This window comes from Glycine max, chromosome 18 (assembly GCF_000004515.6).
Source record: "Glycine max cultivar Williams 82 chromosome 18, Glycine_max_v4.0, whole genome shotgun sequence".
NCBI lineage: Eukaryota > Viridiplantae > Streptophyta > Magnoliopsida > Fabales > Fabaceae > Glycine > Glycine max.
In genome coordinates this window covers 8,269,339-8,281,552 of record NC_038254.2, presented here as the reverse complement: position 1 = coordinate 8,281,552, position 12,214 = coordinate 8,269,339, and positions in this window count along the sequence as shown.

The following is a 12,214-nucleotide window of genomic DNA, read 5'->3' as shown; positions in this document are numbered from 1 at the left end:
CATGCCGACTAAGCGAGTTCATACAAATTGAAAATAAATACTGGAAATTTAAATACTCGCTAAGCCCAAGTGTAGTGGCTTAGTGAGTTCATACGAACATTCAAACATATGTACAAAAATGATGGACACGCTTAGTGGGATAGGGCCAGCTAAGCGAGTTCATCCAAAAACCCAGAAAATCAACATAAATTGATGACCTCGCTTAGCGAGATCATAAAAAAAATCCAGAAAAATTGGGGCTTTTCAGCCCCTCAGCACAGGCCCCTATTAGACCTCAAAACCTAATCAAAATAACACAGAATCATATACATTGTGTGCAAAATTAAGCCCCTAACAACATAGCATCTAAAAACTAACATAACAACAACATTTCAAATCACAAACAAGAAAATTTTAACATAGCTACAATAAGTCTTCTAATCCTAAGGTTCAGAGCAAAATAAAAAGTGTAAAGTTGGGATTACTTAGTTGGATTGCAGTAAGAAATGAGCAAGAAGAAAGAAAGAAGCAGACTGGAAACAATGAGTACAATGCAGAGAGTGTGAGATGCTGATGATGAGAGAAAATGTTTGTAAATGCACAAAAGAAAACTGCCTAAGGTAGTTAAGCCTTATTTTTGGCAGTTTCGACTGCCTCGCTTAGCGCGGGTCACTTGCTAAGTGAGCACTCAATGACTTTTGAGTTTTCAGAATTCAAACTCATGCACTTAGCGGGCAGACTCGCTCAACCCAATTTGAAAATATGACATTCCAGAGAAGAAATTGGGCTTAGCGTGAAGGGTTGCGCTTAGCGAGTTCTGTAGCTCTGATTGGTTTGCAATTCTTACTTAGCGGGCCTTGGGCCAACTTAGTGAATAAAATGCTTCTTGATGCAGTAGTGGGGCTCGCTTAGCGAGAGACTCTCGCTTAGTGCAATTCCAAACCCGAGACGAATTTGGGCTTAGCGGGCTGACCCACTGGGCCTAATTCACATGAATGGTCCAACAGAGAGGAAATTGCGCTTAGCTCGTAGTGGGCGGTTAGTGAGATGCAACTGTGCGCTTAGCGAGATGACTCGCTTAGCCTAATTCTAAAAGATGAAATCCCAGAGAAGTTTTTGGGCTTTGCGCACAGGGCTCGCTCAGCGAGACTCCTTCAACCAATGAGTAGGGGTTAATGCGCTTAGCGCGAGAAGTGATGGGTTAATGTGCTTAGCCCGAGAAGTGACTCGCTTAGCGCGTGAAGGATTATTCGCTTAGCGCACAGGGCACGCTGAGTGAGTGGATGACTGAAATTTTTTTCCTAAGTGTTTTTCATCCACAGCTTCTAGAGAAGCTTGATCAACCCTATGTAATAATGCAAAACATGCTGATTAATCATTCAACAAAATCACAAACAAGTATTCCCAAGCTAAATGCAAAAGAGTAATTAAAAAAGGGTTAGGTTGCCTCCTAGTAAGTGCTCGTTTAACGTCATTAGCTTGACACATCTTACTTTATGGGTCTGGATCAAATATGGTTCCCACCTTTAGAACTATTTCCTCTCCTCCATCCTTTACCTCTGAACAGACATTCCAGTTGAGCAAATGCTTTTCTTCATCAAATAAATCAAAGTTGATCTTCTGATAAGCAATTCCCATCTCAAGCTTTTTCTTCCCTATGTCCACTACACAGCTAGCGGTCAGCATGAAGGGACGACCCAAGATCAAGGGGATCTCAGTGTCCTCTTCGATGTCCATCACTAAAAAGTTAGCTTGGAAAGTGAAATGTGTCACTCTAACCAAAACATCTTCAATAACGCCATAGGGTCTGGTAACAGAACGATCTGCTAATTGAAGTGTCATCTTGGTTGGCATTATCTCTAAATCCCCAATTCTCCGGCACATGGAGAATGGCATAAGGTTTATACTTGCTCCCAAATCCATGAGAGCCTTACCAACAGACACAACACCAATAGAGCATGGTATAGTGACACTTCCAGGATCTTTGTTCTTCGGTGGAAGGATCCGTTGAATCACTGCACTACAATTTCCCTCCACAACATTGGTGTCACTATGTATGTACTTGCTCTTTTTGGTTAACAGATCTTTCAAGAACTTTGAGTAGAGCAACATTTGCTGAAGGGCCTTTCCAAAGGGTATTATAATATTCAACTTCTTGAAGATATCAAGGAAGCGAGCTAGGTGCCGCTCCTTGTCTTTCTTTGAGGGTACCAAGGGATATAGCACCTCTTTCCTTATAGATGGACTAGCCTCTCTTTTCTTTTCACGAGCTAGCTCACTCTTAGTTTTTCTCTTCTCCTCTTTCTTTTTTTTCTTTTTCATTTTCTTTTTGTTGTTCTTTTTCTTTTCCCTCTTTTTCTTCTATATTTACTTCTTTCTTATTCTCAATTATTGGTGTCTCTCTCATCTGGTCATCTTCTTCTTCCTCTTCCTCTTCTTCTCCAAGTTCACACACTGGTTCCTATTTGGTATCCTCAATCCTCCTTTCCTCATCCTCTATGTCTGCCTTCTTGCTGCGGGTCATAATAGCTTTACCTTTTTCCTTTGGATTTTTCTCTGTATTTGCTCCAAAAGTGCTGGAAGAATTGTCAGCTATTTGCGTGGCCAATTGCCCCACCTAGATTTCAAGGTTTTTAATTGTAGACTCCATTCTCTTATATAGGCTAGGCCCTATTGTTGAGGCCTATTAGATGGTCCACCCTGCTCTTTGTTAAATTGATTGCCATGATGGGATCTCCATTGCCCTTGTTGTTGATTAAAATTTGAACCATGCTGAAAACTTGAATATCCGCCTGCATTGTAACCTTGCCTGGGTTGATTCCCTCCCATGTAGTTCACTTCTTGAGTAGAATCATCAATGGGAATGCAACTGCCAGACTCGTGAGCTCCACCACAAATGCTGCAACCTCCTACTTGCAAAACAGCGGAATGGGAAGGTTGATTAACATTAAACTGGTTTGGCAACTTACTTAAGGTTTCGGTCAATGTCTCAAGCTGCTTGGACAACAACTTGTTCTATGCAAAAGTGCATCCTGGGATGAGAGCTCTAGCAGACTTCTTTTGGTAGTGATGTGAGTCCTATCACGCAGTATTGTGTGATCACTTGCAGCCATATTCTCAATTAATTCCATGGCTTCTTCAGGGGTTTTCAATTTTATTTTGCTCCCTGCAAAAGCATCTAAGAGCTGCTTCAATTGTGGCCTCAACCCATCAATGAATATGTTGAGTTGAATTGATTCTGAGAGGTCTTCCGCAGTAAGCTACGAAATCTTTCCAAGGCCTCACTTAAGGATTCATCTGGAAACTGGTGGAAGGAAGAGATGGTAGCCTTTCCTTCTACAGTCTTGGATTCAGGGAAATATTTCTTCAAGAATTTTTCGACAACTTTGTCCCAAGTCTTTAGACTGTTGCCTTTAAATGAATGAAGCCATCTTTTCGCCTCTCCATACAATGAAAATGAAAACAAACTCAACCTAACAATATCTTCCGGCACACCAGCAATTTTGATTGTGTTACATATTTCAATGTAAGTGGCTAAATGTGCATATAGGTCTTCATTAGGCAAACCATGGAATAGGTTGCCCTGTATCAGCTGGATTAGTGAATAAGGATAGGTAATATTTTGCGCTTAAACCTCTGGCCGCGCAATGCTAATGAAAAACTGCGGCACAGTAGAACTTGAGTATTCTTCAAGGGTTACTCTTCTCAGTTGCTCTTCAGCCATTATGTTGGCTTTAGGCACTACAGTTTCAGATTGCCTTATTTATGGAAAATTGGAAGAAGACTTAGAAGATTGAGGTTCTTCAAGAATTGGTAACGCTGTCCTGTCCTATAGAAATTTTCTTCTACGCTCTGCATTGTTCCGTCTACAAGTTGCTTCAATTTCCAAGTCTATTGGAACCAAATCACTTGCAGAGGACTTTCCACGCATACAAAGCACTAGCAAGAGCAGCAGTTAACCAATCCAAGAGAAAAATAAATTTTGATCTAACTAAATATTCACACAAACAAATAATCAAAGAATAAAAAATTAATGCCTACAAACTGAACTAGAGTTCCCAAATGGAAAGAAGTTCCTCGGCAACGACGCCAAAAACTTTGTTCGAGCCCTGCACAACCCCAAACTTTATTGGAAAGTGTACTGAGTCGTTAAAGTAATAATAAAATGGTAAGAAACCGAGTATCAAACTCAGAGAACTTGTTTCATTTGGTGAAGTTTCATTCAGCAAGCAGACATTGATATAAAGCAATGTAAACAGAATTAAACCAAAGATGTATATGCTATAAATCTAAAATAACTACAAATACGCTTATCAAAATGAGAGAGAAAACAGATGATTAAAACGTTGGGTCCTTCAACTGAGCGCTTGATGTAATTGAAATATTTTTCTCTATTTAATGTTATTTATGTGTTCTATGCTAAAGACTAAAATACCAAACACCGATTCCTCGCGTGAATGGACTAATTCTAATTAAACCTCATTCTCGGATGTTTCTCCTGATGACGCGCAAAGCTTGCAAGCCTCGCTTAGTGAGACACCAGCTGCAAGCCTTCATAAAGTTCATCCTTTTTACCTTAAATTGAAGTTGAAACACATTAAATTCACAATGTTGGGCATTTCTATCTAACAAAATTAAAATAAACCTAAAAATATGTACAAACCTACAAAAAGAACCATAAATTGGGGAAAAGATAAACATTTTATAAAAAATTTCTATACAAAATTTAGTCATAAATGACGATTAACAAACTCCCCTAAATTTACAGTTTTGCTTGTCCTTAAGCAAAGAAAGAATAGTTCACTTGTCCTCAAGTGACAAAATCACAGAGGTTATTCAAAAAAGTGTTTGTTTCCAAGCATTCAATTACACCAACAAATGGATCATAAAATAAATAAAAATTAAGTCATACTTAAACAATAAGTTAAACATATTAAGATTTTAATAATAATGTAAAGGTACTGTGAATATGCTGTAGAACAATCTCGATGATGGATCTTTGCTACGGAATGTTCGAGCCCTGCACAACCCTGAACTTTATCGGAAAGTGTACCGAGTCGTTTAAGTAATAATAAAACGATAAGAAACCGAGTATCGAACTTAGTGAACTTGTTTTATTCGGTGAACTTTCATTCAGCAAGCAGACATTGATATAAAGCCATGTAAATAAAAATGAGCAAAGAATGTGATGGAAGCTTTCTTGTGGAGCTTCTATGGATGCTGGATCTTTGAGCTTCAATGAGGTCCTTCAATGGTTATTTTCCACCAAGGAGATGCAGCAGAAGGCAAAGGAGAAAAGGAGAGGGGAGACACCATCCACTAGGGAATAAGTCATGGAAGAAGGAGCTTCACCACCAAGAATGTACCTTGGATAAAAAGCTTGAAGAGGATGCTTTAATGGAGGAAAAGAAAGAGAGAAAGGGGAGCATGAAATTGAAGGAATAAAAGAAGGAGAGAAGTGGAACTTTGAAGTGTGTCTCATAAGACTTTCATTCATCAAAGTTACAACAAGTGTTACACATGCTTCTATTTATAGACTAGGTAGCTTCCTTGAGAAGCTTTCTTGAGAAAACTTCCTTGAGAAGCTTATTTGAGAAAACTTTCTTGAGAAGCTAGAGCTTAGCTACACACACCCCTCTAATAACTAAGCTCACCTTTTTTAGAAGCTTCCTTGAGAAGCTTCCTTGATAAGCTTCCTTGAGAAGATTCCTAGAGAAGCTAGAGCTTAGCTACACACACCTCTCTAATAGCTAAGCTCACCTCCTTGAGATGAGAAGTTAGAGCTTAGCTACACACCCTCTATAATAGCTAAGCTCACACCTATGCAAAAAGTACATGAAAATACAAAAAAAGTCTCTACTACAAAGACTACTCAAAATTCCCTGAAATACAAGGCTAAAACCCTATACTACTAGAATGACCAAAATACAAGGCCCAAAAGAAGGAAAAACATATTCTAATATTTATAAAGAAAAGTGGACCCAACCATGGCCTATGGTCTCAGAAATCTACCCTGAGGTTCATGAGAAACTCAGGCCCTTCTTTAGCAGCTCTAGCCCAATCCTCTTGAAGTCTTCTATCCAATACCCTTGGGGGGTAGGATTGCACCAGAATGTATATATTGTAAATCTAAAATAACTACAAATACGCTTATCAAAACGTGAGAGAAAACAGATGATTAAAACGTCAGGTCCTGCTACTGAATGCTTGATGCAATTAAAAGATTTTTCTCTATTTAAGATTATTTTTGTGTTCTATGCTGAGGACTAAAATACCAAACACCGATTGCTTTCGTGAATGGAATAATTCTAATTAAAACTCATTCTAAGATGTCTCATCCAACTTAGCCTACCCAAATAGCATTACAATCACAACATATCAAAAACTAAAGCCCTGCACTCTATGTCTAGCAATGCAGTTATCTAGCCCTGCTTTATCCAGTTCTAAGGATTAATACAATTTTCAATGCTAAAAATCCTAACTTTACACAAAAATAGGTGATCAGACCAAAAGCATGCAATAATTAAGTGAAGATAGAAGCAATGAACACATAAAACAACTCTAAATAGATAGTTAAGAATTTACATCAAGTTTCAACGGAATTTCCCAGCAGAGATACATAGCCTTCCATCGCAAGGCAGCACCTTTCAGCTACAAGATGATGGTTTAAGAAGAAAATAATAGATTACATAGTGGTGGGGATGTCTCCTCCACATCTACGAACCTAGAAATTACTCCTAAACCTGAGATCCTCTTGAAAGCTGAGATTTTTGGCTTCCTTGCTCTGTTTTGTGCCTCTGTTCTGGTCTCTACATTCCAATTCACACTCCTCTATTCCCAATATCCTGATTTTTCCAACTTTACCCTTCAAAAGGGCTTTCTGTCCTCGAAGGCTCGCTTAGAGCCATTTACGCGCTTAGTGTGAGTTAGTGAATATCCGCTGAGCGAGCTGGGCGCACTTAGCGCGGGAAGAGACAAACTACTCGCTGGTCGAGCTGATGACGCGCTGAGCACGTAGACTCTTCTCAGATTCTCTTAACTCGCTAAGCGGGCTGAGTGCCTCGCTTAGCAGATGATTTTCCCTAAGCGCACAAGCCTCGCTTAGCGAGACACCAGCTGCAAGCCTTCACAAATTTCACCCTTTTTACCTGAAATTGAAGTTGAAACACATTAAATTCACAATGTTGGGCATTTCTATCTAACAAAATTAAAATAAACCTAAGAATATGTACAAACCTACAAAAAGAACCATAAATTGGGGAAAAGATAAACATTTTATAAAACTTTTCTATACAAAAGTTAGTCGTAAATGATGATTAACAAACTCTCCCAAATTTACAGTTTTGCTTGTCCTCAAGCGAAGAAGGAACAGTTTACTTGTCCTCAAGTGACAAAATTACAGTGGTTATTCAAAAAAGTGTTTGTTTCCAAGCATTCAATAACACCAACAAATTGATCATAAAATAAATAAAAATTAAATCATACTTAAACAATAAGTTAAACATATTAAGATTTTGATAACAATGTAAAGGTACTATGAATATGCTGTAGAACAATCTCGATGATGGATCTTTGCTGTAGAATGTTCAGGCCCTGCATAACCCTGAACTTTATCGGAAAGGGTACCGAGTCGTTAAAGTAATAATAAAACGGTAAGAAACCAGGTATCGAACTCAAGGAACTTGTTTCATTGGGTGAAGTTTCATTCAACAAGTAGACATTGATATAAAGCCATGTAAATAAAAATGAGCAAAGAATATATATATTGTAAATCTAAAATAACTACAAATACGCTTATCAAAAGGGTGAGAAAACATATGATTAAAACGTCGGGTCCTTTTACTAAACGCTTGATGCAATTAAAAGATTTTTCTCTATTTAAGATTATTTCTGTGTTCTATGCTGAGGACTAAAATACCAAACATTGATTCCTCACGTGAATGGACTAATTCTAATTAAACCTCACTCTCAAATGTCTCATCGAACTTAGCCTACCTGAACAGCATTACAATCACAACATATCAAAAACTAAAACCCTGCACTCTTTGTCTAGCAATGTAGTTATCTAGCCCTGTTCTATCCAGTTCTAAGGATTAATACATTTTTCAATGCTAAAAATCCTAACTTTACACACAAATGGGTGTTTAGACAAAAAACATGCAATAATTAAGTGCAAATAAAAGCAATGAACACATAAAACAACTTTAAATAGATAGTTAAGAATTTACATCAAGTTTCAGCGGAATTTCCCAATAGGGATACTTAACCTTCGATTGGAAGGCAGCACCTTTCAGCTACAAGATGAGGGTTTAAGAAGAAAATAATAGATTACACAGTGGTGGGGATGTCTCCTCCACCTATAGGAACCTAGAAATTACTCCTAAACCTAAGATCCTCTTGAAAGCTGAGGTTTTTGGCTTCCTTGCTCTGTTTTGTGCCTCTGTTCTGCTCTCTACGTTCTAATTCATGGTCCTTTATTCCCAATATCTTGATTTTTCCAACTTCGGCCTTAAAAAGGGCTTTCTGTCCTTGAAGGCTCACTTAGCGCCATTTAGGCGCTTAGTGCGAGTTAGTGAATATCCGCTGAGCAAGCTGGGCACGCTTAGCGCGAGAAGAGACAAACTACTTGCTGGGCGAGCTGATGACGTGCGTAGATGCTTCTCGGATTCTCTTCCAGATTCTCGAAAATCGCTAAGTGGGCTGAGTGCCTCTCTTAGCGCATGATTCTCGCTAAGCGCACAAGCCTCGCTTAGCAAGACACTAGCTGCAAGCCTTCACAAATTTCATCCTTTTTACCTGAAATTGAAGTTCAAACACATTAAATTCACAATGCTGGGCATTTCTATTGAACAAAATTAAACTAAACCTAAAAATATGTACAAGCCTACAAAAATAACCATAAATTAGGGAAAAGATAAACATTTTATAAAACTTTTGTATACAAAAGTTAGTCGTAAATGACGACTAACACAGAACCATGACTGATATAGTTTTAGTTTCATATTTAATTTTAGACTATCCATAATTTTAGACAAACTTCATAATTTGACCAAGGAGAATGATCTTAGTTGTTTTTAAACTTTTGTAATTTCTCTTGCATTCAACATCTTCTGCAATCTCCTGCGTTCAACATCAGATGATATAGTTGGTTAAGTAACTCAAACTACTCAGAAAGTTGGATGTGTGACACCCTCTATACCCCGACATATAAGTAAATAAAATATATAAAAAATATCGGTAACCAAATTCACACGGGTAAAAGGTTCACATTCACTTCACTATTATCAATTAAAACTTGTTAAAAAATATATTCGGCTCGAAACAAGGCTGTCAAAATTTACAAAAATATTTTGTTAAATCAGTGAGATAAAATAAAATAGACTAACATTATGCAATTAATATAAAACTTATGCCCCACTGTCACATCCTATCAGAGCATTGTGTCCCGACGTCCTTCAGCACAAGGTTCCTTTAAGCACTTTACCTAACCATCTGCTCCCCCGAACACAAGGTTCAAGATCATCACAGGATCCAAACACAAACAACAAATCGGGAGTGAGTTATCACATTCCTAACTACTAGAGAGAAACAAAACAACATATAGTAGCCAAATACAATTTACTTAGCATATCTCACATTATTTCATCACTTTGTCATTCAAAATTCACTTTTCAATCATCAATCAAACCTTTCAATCATCAATCACAATACACAAGAATCACACACTCCGATCAAGACATAATAACACATCAATTTCATAATGAACAATTAGCAAGCGCATGAGACAATTATGCTAAGACTCAAGCCTATATGCAATGTGGTACCATGTCAGTGAAAAATCACCCTGGGGCACTTAGGAGTACATAACAAGACACACCACCACACAATGGGTTTGTCAGGTCACTCTCACTAAGTAAGATCATAGGGAGACCAGTCAGGGTCACAATGTTTTGCGAGAATGCTCCAACCATATGGGATCAACATAGGCTTAAAGGAGCACTCAAACCCGGTGACCCCCAAGGCCTACACTCCGAAGAGTCCGTCAGGGCCTCTCCCTCATGATTCAGGTCCAACCCCTAAAATCATTTTAGCACACAGACACTGCTAGTGAATTATACAATACCCACAACCTCACACTCGTGTCTTCGTACAACATATTGCGCTACAATTTAACACTGGTTCCTAAATAGGAACCTACACTTTCTCTTTAACACTGGTTCCTAAATAGGAAACCTACACTTTCTCTTTAACACTGTGCATTTACACTTTTCTCAAGATAACACTGGTCGGGTTATTGTACAATTAACAGCTTACAACACAAATAATGTCACATCAAGAGTTAATCACACACTTATTCACAACCAAAACTCATTCACAATTTCACATCTCATAATGTCACAATCCACCATCACATGTTTTCACGTATCTCACAATTCAACACCTGTTCTACTTTACACTTTTACTCAATCTCAATAACAATATTATAATCTCAAGGCAACATATTATTCCACAATTCATCACATATTTCATTTATAAGCACTGCTCATGAATTATACAATACCACGAGCTCACACTCATGTTTCAAACATGTTTAACACAATTGCATTACAATTTAACACTGGTTCCTAAATAGGAACCTACACTTTCTCTTTAACACTGGTTCCTAAATAGGAAACCTACACTTTCCCTTTAACACTGCGCATTTACACTGGCCGGGTTATTGTATAATTCATAGCTCACGATATAATTAATGTAACATCAAGTGTTAAACACATCCACTTATTTACAATCGAATATCATGTCCACACTTTAACATCTCATAACATCACATCAACCATCTCATAACATTCCTAATGATATTCATAAGGTACAACATACACATGTTCATCAAATTTAACCATAATATTCTCAAACTCCAACACTTAATAATTTTTGGAATCATACTATAACACTCTATAATATTATTTACATAAATTATTAATATAAATAACTACCTCTATATATATATAAAGTAGCATACATCATATTGAATCACAAATTACAAAGTAAGTTTTCAATGCACAAATTCTAAATAATTATATGAACACTTTGGTCAATTTCAACTATGATATTAATTTTTTTAAATTATATATAAAAACCTAAACAACAAGAAAAAGAGAAAATACAAAATCAATATCTCTCTAAATTTCTCCTTTATTTCATCAATTCATATTAATTAGAAAAAAATACTCAATTTATAGGGTTCACGCTCAACACAATAGCATATCAATTTCACAACAATTGGTCTGTCAAACATATATAATTCACTATAATAATTATAAGGATAAAATGAAAATTGCAATAACACCCCAAAACTCATTCCAATTGATATCTCTAAGGATCCCTACACATGTTCTCACTAATTCCCAATTGTGAATAACTCATCCCTTACCTCTAAGCGGGCTCACGTGTCTTCAGCCAGAGATAGCAGCATCTCTAGCGGTTCCCTGAGATTCCTCCAATTTTTTTTTTTCTCTAACTGCTCCGATAGAGTTCCCAAACGTCAAAGAGACAGATAAGGGATTGAAGCCTCCACTTGTACTGTCATCATGCGATTTGTTTTTCACCCTCAAAAAATATTATATCTCAAATCCCAACGGTTAAAGCGTGAAAAATTAAATTTCGAACAACATACCCAAATTTCCTGAAAATCCAACGGTTAACGAAACCGGGATCGTAGTTTTACCGAGACAGCTCTGGGTTTTTGTGGGAAAGGAAAATGCTACAATGCGAGGGGTATTTCTCTTATCTCAGACATAATATCGAAATTCCCAACGGTGAGAATTCTTGGAATTGGGTTGCGAACAGGATACTCAAATTTCACAACGATCCAACGGTGAATAAGTCTGAGATCGTCATTTTTATGAGATAGATTAGGTGGTCTGCGGGAAAAAGAGAGGGTTTTGGGAGAAGAGAGAAAAAACGAAATTGTGAGGCAGAGGAGGCTGAGGAGTTGAAAACTGACCTAGCATTTTGCTATTTATAGCTAGGGGCATTTACGACCTATTATTTACTCTATTTATTTATTTATTATTTATTATTTTATAAAAACAAACTTTATTTTATTTTCTATCAAACAAATAAAAAAATACCCTTTTTATTTTCTCTCAAATCATTATTTTAATTAATAATTATATCTCCTTATTTATTTATTTATAAAATCTCATCATTTTTTTAAAATTCTATTTATTTATAA